Source organism: Marmota flaviventris, chromosome 16 (genome assembly GCF_047511675.1).
Source record: "Marmota flaviventris isolate mMarFla1 chromosome 16, mMarFla1.hap1, whole genome shotgun sequence".
In the NCBI taxonomy this organism is placed as follows: Eukaryota; Metazoa; Chordata; class Mammalia; order Rodentia; family Sciuridae; genus Marmota; species Marmota flaviventris.
Genome location: NC_092513.1, coordinates 18132983 through 18146260, shown reverse-complemented (window position 1 = coordinate 18146260; position 13278 = coordinate 18132983). Strand labels below are relative to the sequence as shown.

Here is a 13278-nt window from a genome sequence, read left to right as displayed (position 1 = left end):
TTTCTGCAGCAGTGCCCACTGTCAGGGGTGCCTCTGGCTTGCTGCCTGCGTGACAACACTCACACAAGAACAAAGAATGGCCCTGCTTAGCCGCACCTAACTTGGGCAATGCTCACTCTCTCCTGGAGGCACACCAAGAACCTTCCTTGGGGACACAGGGCAGAACCTGGCAAGTCCCAGGTGGCACTGACCTTCCCAGCCCCAGTACTTCCTCAGCCTGCCACGTTGCCCTGGGAAAACCGTGGCTTTGTACAAAGGTGCCGCTCCAGTGTGCTGCTTTACCCTCCCCCACGGTGTTTACTAAACAAAGCTGCTGCACAGATTCGGGGCCTCCAGGGAACGTGGCAAGGTGGAAGGCCAGGGGTCAAGGAGCAGGGTCAAAGGGCTGGGGCCCTGGGGAAAACGGGAGATTAAACATCCTCCTTTTCAAATCGGGAGGTTTGGATAATTAATTGGTCTCTGAACATGAAAGCTCTCACTGATTGTTCTGGGCGGCAGCAGCCACTGGGTCTGGCTCCTCATTCTTTCTGCCCTGAGCCCTTTCTGTAGCACCCATGCATGCTAGGGCCCCAGGGAAGCTTTGCTGGTGCTGGGCCCACATGGTCCTGTCCTCTCCAGTTCAGCAGAAGTTGGTGTCTCATGCAGAAGGTGGACCCTGAGGGACCTGGCTTGAGAGAGCAAGGAGAGTTGGGGAGGGGTTTGCCCCCATGCGGGGCCACCCTGGAATCTCTGGTCGGGAGGAAGCAGCTGGGTGGTCCGGCCTCTGGTTTGCTCCTTTCCACTGGCAGAAGAGGAGACATCAGGGTGACCATTGCGGGTGGGGTGATAGCCTGCCTGTGGGAAAGTGAGATTCGTTCCTTGAAGTCTTTTAAAATCCCCCTTCGAACCCATCCCCCACCCCTGCTGTGACAAGCACCACAAGCATGAAGACACACCAGTCGGTCCACAGGGATTCACCAGCTGCCACAGAGACCTTGCTCATCAGCGTGACCTCGTTTTACAGATGAGAAGACGGAGGCTTCTTAGGAACAGGACAGTGGAGCTGGGTCTCTGCCCCAGGGCTCCTGCCTGCATTGTCATTCTCTAGGGGTTGGGGGAGACCCTGAGCCGGCAGCTTCTCTACCCTGGAGAGCAACTTGCTAGGTCCTGGGAGCAGCCATTTAGGGCAGGACCGTGCTGGGCTGAGGACACCTCTAGTAGAGTCAGGATCTCACAAGAAGGTCCTAAGAGGCCTGTGCTGGTGACACCTTGGTCAAGGATGGAGCAGAAAGTAAGGGGACAGGCTCCAGGTGGGGGTAGGCTGGGGGGCGTCCTGAGCGGCTGCTAAGTGCCCTAGAAAACGAAGCTTAAAGGGCTCTTAGCTTCCCTTTCTTCTTTCCTGAAAGAATCAATCGGGTTGCTCTGTCTTTGTGTGTGTGACGGGCCTGCTGTGAAGTACACTTAAGGAATCAAGTTTTCTAAAATTCTATAAATCATTATTCTAGCCTTCTCCCCTCCCCCTCAAAATCATTCATCTGCTGAAATATTTAGCGATGGGCTGTCTGGGGTGCGCCCGCTGTAGGCCAGTGTGAGGGGCTATGGGCAGGAGAGTCTGCAGGGGTATCCCTGTGGCCTCCTGTCTGCTTTCTATGGACTGTCATCGCAGTGGCCTTTTGGTCCCCTGATCTCTCGTGATTAGGTGGCAGAAACCAAGTCACATGGTGGTGATTCCTCAGCCCCTCTTAGAGGGCTGCAGAGAGGACAAAGAGGGAGTCCCTGGAGGGTACTGAGGGAGCAGGCCAGCAACTCTCCTGGGGGTTGCATTGAGGCCTGCAAGGGGCAGGGGTGGTTGGGTGCACAGGGCAGGGAGGCAGCTGGCGATGGAGGGAGGATGAGACCCCAGGAGTTCCTGCTGCCCATCAGCACTGAGGGCCTGCTCAGCAAGGGTCTGCAGGAGCAGTGGTGGCTGAGGGTCTCAGGTGTCCTGTGGATTGTGAGCTGGGCAGGGGAGATGGAAAGCACTGGCCTTTCCATGGATTCAGTTCTTTGGCAGTGAGGGCTTGGGCCTGCTTCTTCTAGCCTGGCTGGAAGCTCCGGCACTTTCTAGAATTTTCTACCCCTTACCCCCTGTACACACACACCCTGACACATGACAGTGCTGACTTAATAGCCACAGTGAATGTCCCTGAAAGGCAGGCAAGACCTGATTGATTCGCCGTGGTTGATCTGTTTAATGTCCCTTCTCCCCAAGCGCCCATCTCGCCCACAGAGGTGCTACATTACCTCGCAGGCCTGGCTGCTGGCCGCTGACACCCTACGCCTGGAGGATGCTTGGGGAGGTTATAGGTGCAACAAGCAAAATGAAAATCCATAGTTTTTAAACCTTTATGAATTGAGAATGTAAACCTGGAAAATGGATCTGGAGTTACTAATGGACAATTGGTCTGCCCAGCCCATCCATCCTCCACACTCCGGCCAAGGCCGTTCACATTATGCCTGGCTTCTGAAAGGGGAGCCCCCCTGCCCACCACCTCTTGTCCTTCCCCTCCACCTCTCAGGATAAAAAGGAAAACAAAGCAGGCTTAGGAAACAGACCTGCAGGGGGCCCACCAACCAGACCCCCCATCCACTTACACTATGTGCCTAGGTGAGGCCCCAGGAAGGTGCTGGCAGGAGGGAGTGACAGTGGCTTTGGAGAGAGGCCACAGTTTCAGCCCAGTGGCTGTCAATGGGTAAAACAGAAAGTCGCATCCCTACCTCTAAATGCTGGCGTGGATCCAGATCCAGCATGGAGCTACCCCTCCCCCCAAGGTCCCCTCCCCACCATGTACACACACATAGCTGCACTATGGGGTGGGAGGGACACATGGCCCTAGGTCCCCTCTGGTGCTAGCCATCTGCAAATACTGAGCATGCTGCTCTTTCAGGGCTTGGGAACATGCTGTCCCCTCTGCTGTGTCACGAGCCACTCACCTCAGGGACGCTTTTCCTGGCAGTGCTCCTATTTGATGTTGCCCCAATCCCACCTGCTGTATTTTCTCGGCAGCAGTAGCTGCCATCAGACATTTTTTTTTAACCTATTGTTTTGTTGAATACCTGACACTCCCCGGTAGGATGTAAGTTCAAGAGGGCAGGGATTATTGTGTTTTGGTTGCTATTTTTTTCTAAGCATCTAGAGAAGTGTCTGGCACAGAATAGGTGAATAATAAATATGTGTTGAATGAATCAATTTGGACATCTTGTGGGCACGATGCACTTCCTCATGTGAAGCCTCGCACTCTGGCTCTACCCACAAGAGGGACAGGGTCTCCTTTCTGCTCCAGAAACTCCCCCCTTGACTGCCTTCCAGTTCTTCCTTCTTTTGCCCTGCTCTGCTTAATTCACATGCTGAGTGACAGCAATTCACTGTCATGCCCACACCTTTGTCTGCTCTCTTTTTTTTCTTTTTAATATTTTCAGTTATAGATGGACACAATATCTTTATTTTATGTGGTGCTGAGGATGGAACCCAGTGCCTCACAGTGTGAGGCAAGCACTATACCCCTGAGCTATGGCCCCAGCCCCAGCCCCTCCTCTCTTTTCTTTTAGGATAAAGTTCACTAATTCACTGAAGAGACTCAGCCCCCTCTTCCCTGCAGCCCCCATCTTTCAGCAGCTGCCCTCTTTCACCCCACTGAGAATACCTGCCCACAAGTGATGCTGAGAAAATTCCCTAAAAGACAGCCTTTCCCTGCAGCCAACAGGAGACACCCCCTCACCTCTGCCCACATGGGAACAAGGAGACTAGCTCAACCCTCTGAGGATCAAACTCTGAACTCAGCCCATGATTCATGAGAGCAGAGAGACACAGCCTTGAGAAGCAGAAAAAGCACAAAATAAGTGATCTATAAATGGTAGTTTCCTTCTGCTTTGGTCTAAATGTTTGTGTACCCCCCCCAAAGAATTTCATATTTTAAAACCTAATCTCCAGTGAAATGTTATTAAGAGTTTGTGTCTATAGAGAGGTGATTAAGGGCAGTTATTCCCTTATAAAGTAGGTCTGAGGAAGCTTGTTTGCCCCTTCTACCATCCATGGATATAATAGGTGCCATCCATGAGGAATAGGGTCTGTCCCAAACACCACATCTTCTGGCTCCTTGATATTGTATATTTCAGTCTCCAGATTGTTGGCAATAAGATTCTTTTGTCTGTAAATTGCTCAGTCTAGATTATTATATTCTAGCATCCTGAATGTACTAAGATTTTTTTTTTTTTTTAAGATTCCTCTGTATTTTTCACTGCACAAGTCTTGGGCAATGTTAAATCAAATGATGTATTAGTCAGGTTGAGCTAGGTTGTGCTGCAGTAACAAAGGGTTATTTCTTGATTATTCTATGGTAATGAAGGCTTATTTCTTCTTCATACTACATGTTCCCCGTGGATAAGGAACTTTATCCTTCCCTCCACTCTGTGATGCAGGCTGATAGGAGAGCCACTATCTTTAACATTCCCAATTGCAGAGAGAAAGAGAAGATACCATGAATTGACACTCTCTTAAATATCCTACTCAGAAGTGACACAGTTATTCCCATTGGTTTTTGGCTTGAGCAAGTCATGTGGCTACATATAGCTTTAGCAGAGTGGGAAGTACAATTTTGCCATGTGCCTGGAGCATGAGCCAGAAATATTTGCAGGATAGCACTGACTACCTCAGGTGAGAGTTCTTCTGAGAGGGCCACATCGGACCACTGCCAATCCTTTTCCTACCTGAAGACTCTGCTTTCAGGCCAAGCCTGATGGAGAGACCCTTAGATTCTGCATGGGTCCCTCTACACTTACTCTGAATGTAGCTCTGGCTGCTCACCTCTCACAGCTGCCCTGATGCCTCCAGAGGCCAGCATCTTGTGATATGGCTGCATCAGGATTGTTCACATTGGATGGAGGCTGATCAGCCAACCAGCCCACACCTCCTGCCACTCACCTTCAGCCCTGAGCTCTGATGTAGGGTGCAGCCACCTGTCGAGTGAAGAGGAGGGCAGCCCTGTACCCACTTCCTCCAGTGCTGGACCAGAAAGAACTGATTCTGCCTGCATTGTCACAGAACTGGCTTCAGAGGCTCAGGGCTCAGGGAAGGTAGCGAATGTCTTCTAAGCGTCAGACTTGGCTTTTGAGTTTTGCCTCTTTTCTCCTTTGTTAAAAAAGAAAAGACTGCCATGGCACATCATTTCAATAACCCCCTTTTCAGTAGCTCAAACTCTCTGGTTCCTCCGTCTTTTCAATGCTTGCCAACCTTGCATGAACCCAATTATCTGCTAGCATTCAAGTAGCTGAGGACTGTTGGGACAGTCTCTTAGTGGCACAGACTGATACCACTGTAATTTACAAACTCCAACTCAAATGAGCCCTCGCAGCACCCAGCAGTCCTGTGATGTTTCTCAGCAGACACTCACTCTTTCACGCTCCAAAATTACACGTTCAGAACTCCGCCATTTCTTTCACCCTTTCAAACTCTCCTACCCTCATCTTCCCGACAGTACTCCTCGACACTTTTATTCTGGAGGAACTCTGAAATCATTTGCAGGTCTTAGGTAACTACTGTAAAAAAAAAATATTTAATCTACAGCCTGTGGTACGTTAGTATGGTCAGTCAGTTGAAGTTATTGTAGCCCAATAAAATTGTCGTTGCACTGTGGAGTAGTAAAAAAACAAAAATGGCAGAGGCCCACAGATGCTTTGGGGATGTCAAGTTCCTTTCAAGTCAGTCTTAAGAGAAGTGAGAATACAGCAGATAAATAAGATGTATGTGCAGGGCAATTGTGTCTTGGGAGGTGCATTTTCTAAATTGTCAATGATACAAAAGCCCCTGTAGAATCTGTTTCCTGACAAGACTTCTGATGGCCTTAAACTCCTTAGCATTTCAAAATGCAGACAGGAGGGAGCACCATGAGTGATGTCAGGCTTGGGACACTGGTATAAGTTACCAAGTGGGAATGCAATAATAGTTTCAAAATTAAAAATGGAGCACCACTCCTTCCTGACATAGGAAACAGTTCATTAAGGATTTTAAAAAATTTTATATATGTTCTATTTGACTCTTTTCCCCCTTATTTCTTCATCTACATGACAGAAAAGTTACACAGGATACACAAAGTGGCAGATATTCCTTGGTTGATCTAGCATGTTAGAAAAGCAAGCTTAAAAAAACTATATTGATATATAATTCAGTCAAGTCACCAATTTAAAGTGTACAGTTCCATGGCTTTCAGTATGTTCATAGAGTTGTGGCTCCATTAGTTTTAGAACATTTTCATTACCCCCAAAAGGAACCTGTACATTTTAGGTGTTACCTCCTAATTTCTTTATCTTTTATCCCAAGGAAACTCATGAATCTATTTTCTGCTCCATAGATTTATTTATTTATACTGGGTGTTTCATATAAGCAGAATCATACCATATGTGGTCTTTCGTGAATGGTTTCTTTCATTTAGCACGATGAGTTCAAGGTTCATTCATGAATTGGTACAGTATTTCCTCTTATTGATGAATAATGTTCTATGGAAATAAGATACTTTCTAATGAGTTTTAAAAAAAACAAGTATAAGAAGGAAAAAGATCCCTACAGTTAAGAAAAGAAGCTTATAGGCATTTTAATGTCATCCTAAAGTCCTCCAGTTTGTAGGTTGACCTATAAAAACTTATGGCCTCCAGAAAATATTCATGGAAAATTAAAAAAAAGCATTTGGCTCAGTCTTGTTGATAAGATGGGAGCTAGGGTTGTACAATATAGGAACCACAGAGATTTGTTTAGTACCATGTTTTATTAATATACTTAGAATTATTTATTCATTTGAAGAGGAAAGGAAGAAAATATATTTATTTCAGTGTTAATTATTAATTTTCTTAAGACTGGTTGGCTGCCATCATGACTTCACCTGTCCCCAGAGAGAACACACCTCAGTGTTGAAGGGAAGGGTATTGGGAACACTGAGACAACAATATGAAGCTATAAAGGTAAATCCATAATGCTACTGTTTGACAGTGTTGGAAAAAATTCGTGTGTTGGAAATCTAATCCCTAATACAATGTTAAGAGATGGGACTTACAAGAGGTGATCAGGTGAAGCCTCCTCCTTCATGGATAGATTACCATTATTACAAGAGTGTGCTTGTATATAAGGAAGCTTGGCCCCTTCTTGCTCTAAAGTGCTCTTTCCATTGTGCCTTCTACCATAAGATGCAGCTGATGGCCCTTGCTAAATGCCAACATCTTGACATTAGACTTCATAGCCTCCAGAACTGTGAGAAAATAAATTTCTGTGTTTTTTTTTAATAAATTCACTAGTCTTGGTCCATTTTGTCCTATAACAGCACAAAATAGACCAAGATGCTCAATCTCTATGAAAATGTCAGTATTCTTGCTGTCTGCAATCTGCTGGCATATTGCATACTAAAGTCCAGACTCCCCAGTTGTACAATATGTCTGTGCCCACCAAGGCTATAGAAAATGACCATGTTCTTAGACCTAACCCAGAGTAAAAAAAAATTGGAGGCTAAGAGTGGTGTTAACTGTTGATGAAGCAGGTGCTCTCAGCCTTTGTTAAGGGTGATTGCCATTAACAGTTGTACCCTTTGCCTTGTAAATTTGAACACCCTCCCACTGCACTGAAGGCAGGGGTGACCTCCAAACACTTTACCACTGGCCTCAGTCATGTGACTTGCTTTGGCCAACTGGATGTCAGCAAATGCACGAACAAGCCAGCTCAACTTCAGTGCCTGGGTGAACCCAGCTAAGATCAGTAGATAGTGAGCTGACGCTGAGTGGGGAGCTAGTAGCAGTTCCACAGAACCTCATAGTTGGTCCTTTGCTGACTCCAGACATTTGTGCCTGAGCAAGTGCTTATTGTTGAATTCCACTGAAGCATGTGGTTATTGGTTACCAGCATAAGGTGATAGCTAGCTGATACAGGACCTTCACAAAATCATTCTTGAGTTTACTGAGTAACCTAATTTTTACTAGTAATTCTAACATCCACATTCTCCTTCCCTCATGAAACCCAACGTGGGTTTCTGCTTTTCTCCAACCTCATGTCATGTTCTAGTTCCTCCTGTGTTCTGCCCACAGACTCTTCTCTCCTGTTTTATATGCCAGTGGTTCATTACACTAATTTGCTCTCCCAATGTCTCATTCTTTCATTATACAGTATGAACAAGAGAGCAGGAAAACGAAGAAAACAGGGCGTCAGTGAATCGACTGTGCAGCTGGAAGATTGAGATATGGGATGAATGAATGAACTAGAAAATGGAAAACATTGATTGCTTTACATTTTCATCTGCTCCACTTTCATCATAGAGTGCCCTCACATCGTGGCAGGACAATCATTAACCTGTCTTAAGTACTCCCGGAGAACCTCTCAGTGATTGCTCTCATTAAAGGGTATTAACAGAGGCTGCCCAGCCGAGGGCAGGACATTCAGGAAGAAGGAAGCAGAGGGAGAGGGAGTGAGGGGCTTCCTGCCACAGCCAGCTGGGGCCCCTGGCGTTTTCACAAATGAAACTGTAAATACACTCAAATTCAGGATGTCACCAGGAGGTGATGGCTGCCTTGCATGAGGTCAACTGTGTCTAGACGAACTTCTGTCCTGTACCCTGAGAAGGAGGACAGAAACAAGAGGCTGAACACAATCAAGAGAAAAGGAAGTGACTGTCAGAAAAGGGAAGACGGAGACCACTTCTGAGCTTTGGTTTGAAGAAGAGGTGCACCCTGCCTGTGGAGACCTGGCCAGCCTCACTCTACTTCCTTGAGACTTGTTTCTGACTGTCACTGGGGACAACGAGGCTGGTTAAGTTCTGTTTCCTACAGAAGTCTCTGCACCATGTGCTCATGTGATGCTAAGAGCTGCCTGTTGCCTGATCTACAACGGGGAGCAGAAAAAATGGGGGACGAAGCGGGGGAGAGAGAAAGAAATGAAGCATCGGGAGAGAGAATGCAAGCTGGAGAGGTTCCTAACCAGATTCCAGGCCCTCAGGAGAAGGACCAGGGGTCTGCTTCACCCTTGGTTGGGTTCTAAGAGCCACGCTGTATCCTCATAATGACCTCCTCCCCTCCTCTGCTGCTCCTATTTTGAGTTGTTTGCTCTCCCAACTAGAGAACCTTAGTTAAGACAAGGGGCGTTGGGATCCAATTCATCATCTAATTATCTATTTTGCTTTCTTTTTAGTTTCTTTTCCATCTGTCTCCAACTCCACTTTCAGAGCTCAAGATACTGAGATTCCCCTCTCTCAATGCTACCTGGTTGCAGAGTGGGCAGTATTACTCAGAAGTGAAATCTGTTGATACTGAAGGAAGGAAAATATTGGGGTGAATTAGTAAAAATAAAACAAGTCTGGACAGTGTGGTTAAGAAAGAAAGTGTAAGTTGATGCAGGCTGACAAGCCACAGATGGGAAAGGCTGAACTGCAGGGAGGTTTGCAATCTTCCAGAAGGAGGACTGAGGGGTAACTAAGGACACTGTTCAAGTATGACAAAGCAGAATGAAGTTTTGACTAAAGGTGGCAATGAATGAAGTTTTGACTAAAGGTGGTCAGTACAATGCCCATGTACTGACCAGGATTGCCCAGGCAATGAGGTTCAAACCGTCTCAAGATGATTCTATGAGGAAGTTCATACATAAATGAAGTCAAGAGTAAGTAAAATAAGTAGAGGCAAAGTAGTATGTGTCCCAGTAGGTCCACCTGGGGGAGGGCTGGTGTTGGGAGGGTCAATAGAAGACACAGAGACAAACCCACACAGATACAGCCATCTGATCCTTCATAAAGGCACCAAAAACAAGTTGGGGAAAACCCAGCATTTTTTTTAAAACAAATGGTGTTGGGAAAACTGGATATGCATATGTAGAAGAATGAAACTAGGTACTATCTCTCACCCTGTCCAGAAGTCAACTCAAAATAGACCAAAGACCTAAGAAAAATTAGACCAGAAACTTTGCAGCTCCTAGATGAAAACACACAGGCAACACACGAACATATAGGCACAGGCAATAATTTCTTAAACAGACTCCCAAAGTTTAGGAAATAATTAATGGGATAACATCCAATTTTTAAAAAAAAACCTCTGCATAGCAGAGAAAACAGGAACATAAAGAGAGAGCCTACAGAATGGGAGAAAATCTTTGCCAGCTATTCCTCTCACAGGATTAATGCAAAGGATTCAAAAAGTGTAACACCAAAAAACAACAATGAAAAAGCAAATAACTCAATTAACAGATGAACTAAATAAGCACTTCTCAAAAGAAGAAATTCAAACAGCCAGCAAATATATGAAAAAAATGTTCAGCATCCTTAGCAATAAGGGAAATGCAAATCAAAACTCCATTGAGATCTTATCTCACTCCAGTTAGCATGGCAGCCATCAAAAATACAAATAATAACGATCTGCATCATTGTCATCTGCTGGAGACCTGAGCTCATCTATGAGAGGAGACAGAGTATATTCCTCATAAAACCATAGACACAGAAAGAGGGGAAGATCCAGAAGTTCAGATTCACGTTCCCAGAGTAGAAGCGGGCACAGTCAGAGGAATCATAGAAAGCATCATGGGAAAAAAAGAATAAAGAGCAAATGACCTAGAAGCAGGGAGAATAGCAGACCTAGAGGAAGAAGAGACAAAAAGAGATCAAGAACTACAGATAGCAGTTGGTCAAGAAGAAGCCAAACTCATTCTCTAAGTGGTGAAAGCACAAGCAGATCAAAATCTCACAGCAGTGATCATGGCAAAAGAAGATCACGGAGCAGAAATAGAGGTTGTTGTTACTTAAGAAATAATTATGGAAGCAGATATAAGTGGGAGTATACCTATTACAGTAGAAACAAGGACAGGGACGGTTATGAATCTTCTTACAGAAGGAGGACTCTGTCCAGAGCCCATCATTCTAGACAATCTTCAAGTCCAGATTTTGGAGTTCAGTCCTTTTTTGAAAGAACAAATGCTAGGAAAGAGAATAATCACAGTGAAAGGAAGTATTATTATTATGAAAGGCACAGATCGGGGAGACTGTCTAGTAATAGGTCAAGAACTGCATCTACAGGGCCGGCCGGGTGAGAAATGAAAAGCCTGGAGGGAAATGAAAATATTCAACATGGCATTTGGAGGGGACTAATGAAGTTGCTCAACCATCTCGCAAATTTGCTTCTAAAGTAAAGGACAGTCATTACCAAAAATCTTCATCAAAATTGGATGGAAATTACAAAAATGAGAGTGACAGTTTTTTAGACAGCCGATCATCAGAGAGAGAAACAAAACCCGAGAAAAGAAAAAGAAGAACCCGGAGTTTAAGTGTGGAGATAGTTTATGAAGGGAAAGCTACTGATACAACTCAACATCATAAAAAGAAAAAGAAGAAACATGAGAAGAAGCATAAGAAACATCATGGAGATAATACTTCACATTCCCAGTTGTTATTTCCATTGACAGTGATAGTGATAAAGATTCTGAAGTGAAGGCAGATATGGAATGTGACAATAATTGTCCTCAAGACCCTTTACAAAATGAGTTTTTGGCTCCTTCCTTGGAACCATTTGAAATTAAAGACCTAGTCACAATAGAAGATGAATTTGGTGTCCTGGACAAGGAGTGAGATATCACCACACTTAATCAACAACTTGAATAATGCCAGTAAGACTGTGGAGAATATCCCGCCCTAACTTCAGTTAAACAAACTCTTGATATAAGAGAAGAGAGCAGCTTTGCCTCTGACTTGGAGAACCAGCCCAGTAGTGTTGTGTCTATTCAAACTGAGCCATCAAGGCAATTGCCATCTCCACGGACATCATTAATGTCATTGTCTCTTCATAGAGACTGATATGCCTTAAAACTGCCAAAGCATCTCATTGAGGATTGGATGGTATAGAAAGGAACTTTGTCATCTATTGCAGTCTATTTAAAGATGACTTTTGGTGAAAACTCTTTTCCCCTTTAAAATATTTTAAGTGATTTTTTGTGTGTGTGTGTTGATTTGTAAAAATCATTATTTGTTCTAAAAGTATGTATGTCCCATCCTCAGAGATAAGTAAAGATAATGATATTGCTAGCAGTTTATTTAAAACTTTGGATCCTTTTAAAATAAAAAATGTAAATTTTAGAAATTATTTCATAAAGCCATATGGTATTGACATATTTTTAAGGTAGTCAATGAGTATTTTTGAATTTTTTTGGAAAATTATTCTGGAAATGTGTTATAAGCTAGGAGAGTCCCTTTGGACAGTCTTTATTTTTCCTCTTAAAAATTTGTATGATTCAAAACATTTCTTCAGGCTAAATTGAAGCACTTTAATCTGCAGTTTATCTTGAATTCTGCCAAAAGAAAAATTTATATACTTGCTTATCTGGACTGCCAGTAAAATGTGTATTCAACAAAAGAAAATAAAACAGTAACACTTTACAACAACAACAACAAAAAATATATAAGTAATAAATGTTTATGAGGATGTGGGAAAAAAAGGAATTCTTATATGCTGCTGGTGAGATTGCTAGTTAGTACAAACACTGTGAAAATCAGTATAGAGGCTCCTCAAAAGACTGGAATGGAACCACCACATGAACCAGCCATACCAATCCCCGGTATTTATAAAAAAAAAAAAAAATTAAAGTCCACATACTGTAGTGATAGACCTATATCCATGTTTATAACAGCTAAGTCATGGAAACAGCCCGGTGTGTCTTTCAAGAGATAAATGGATAAAGAAAATGTGGCATATATACACAAAGGAATTTTATTCATTCTTTTGAATATATATGCCACATTTTCTTTATCCATTTATCTGTTGAAAGACACACCGGGCTGATTCCATGACTCAAAAAAAGAATGAGGGCTGAGGTTGTGACTCAGAGGTAGAGTGTTTATGTAGTATGTGTGAGGCACTGGGTTTGATCCTCAGCATCACATAAAGTAAAATTAAGACATTGTATCCACCTATAATTAAAAAATAAATATTAAAAAATGAATGAAATTATGTCATTTGCAGGAAAATGGATGGAACAGGACAACATCATATTAAATGAAATAAGCCAGACTCAGCAAGTCAAGGATCATATGTTTCTCTCATGTGAAAGAGAAAAATGAAGAAAAGGGGATCTCATCAAAATATCAGGGAGACTGGGAAAGGAGGTAGGGGGTCAGGGGAGAGAGGAGGGAAGGGTAAGGGGAGCTATTAGGGAATTGACCAAATTATGTTATATGACTTACAAATATGTCACAATGAATCCACTATTATGTATAGTTATGATTCGCCAAAACAAGAAATGAGGAATGAATAGTGTAAAAA

General features: G+C 43.9%; 1 pseudogene; it reads left to right on the top strand.

Annotated features, from left to right (window-relative positions):
* Positions 1-10384: 10384 nt before the first annotated feature.
* On the top strand, positions 10385-11816 carry LOC114103340 (E3 ubiquitin-protein ligase Topors-like; annotated as a pseudogene).
* The last annotated feature ends 1462 nt before the right edge of the window (positions 11817-13278 follow it).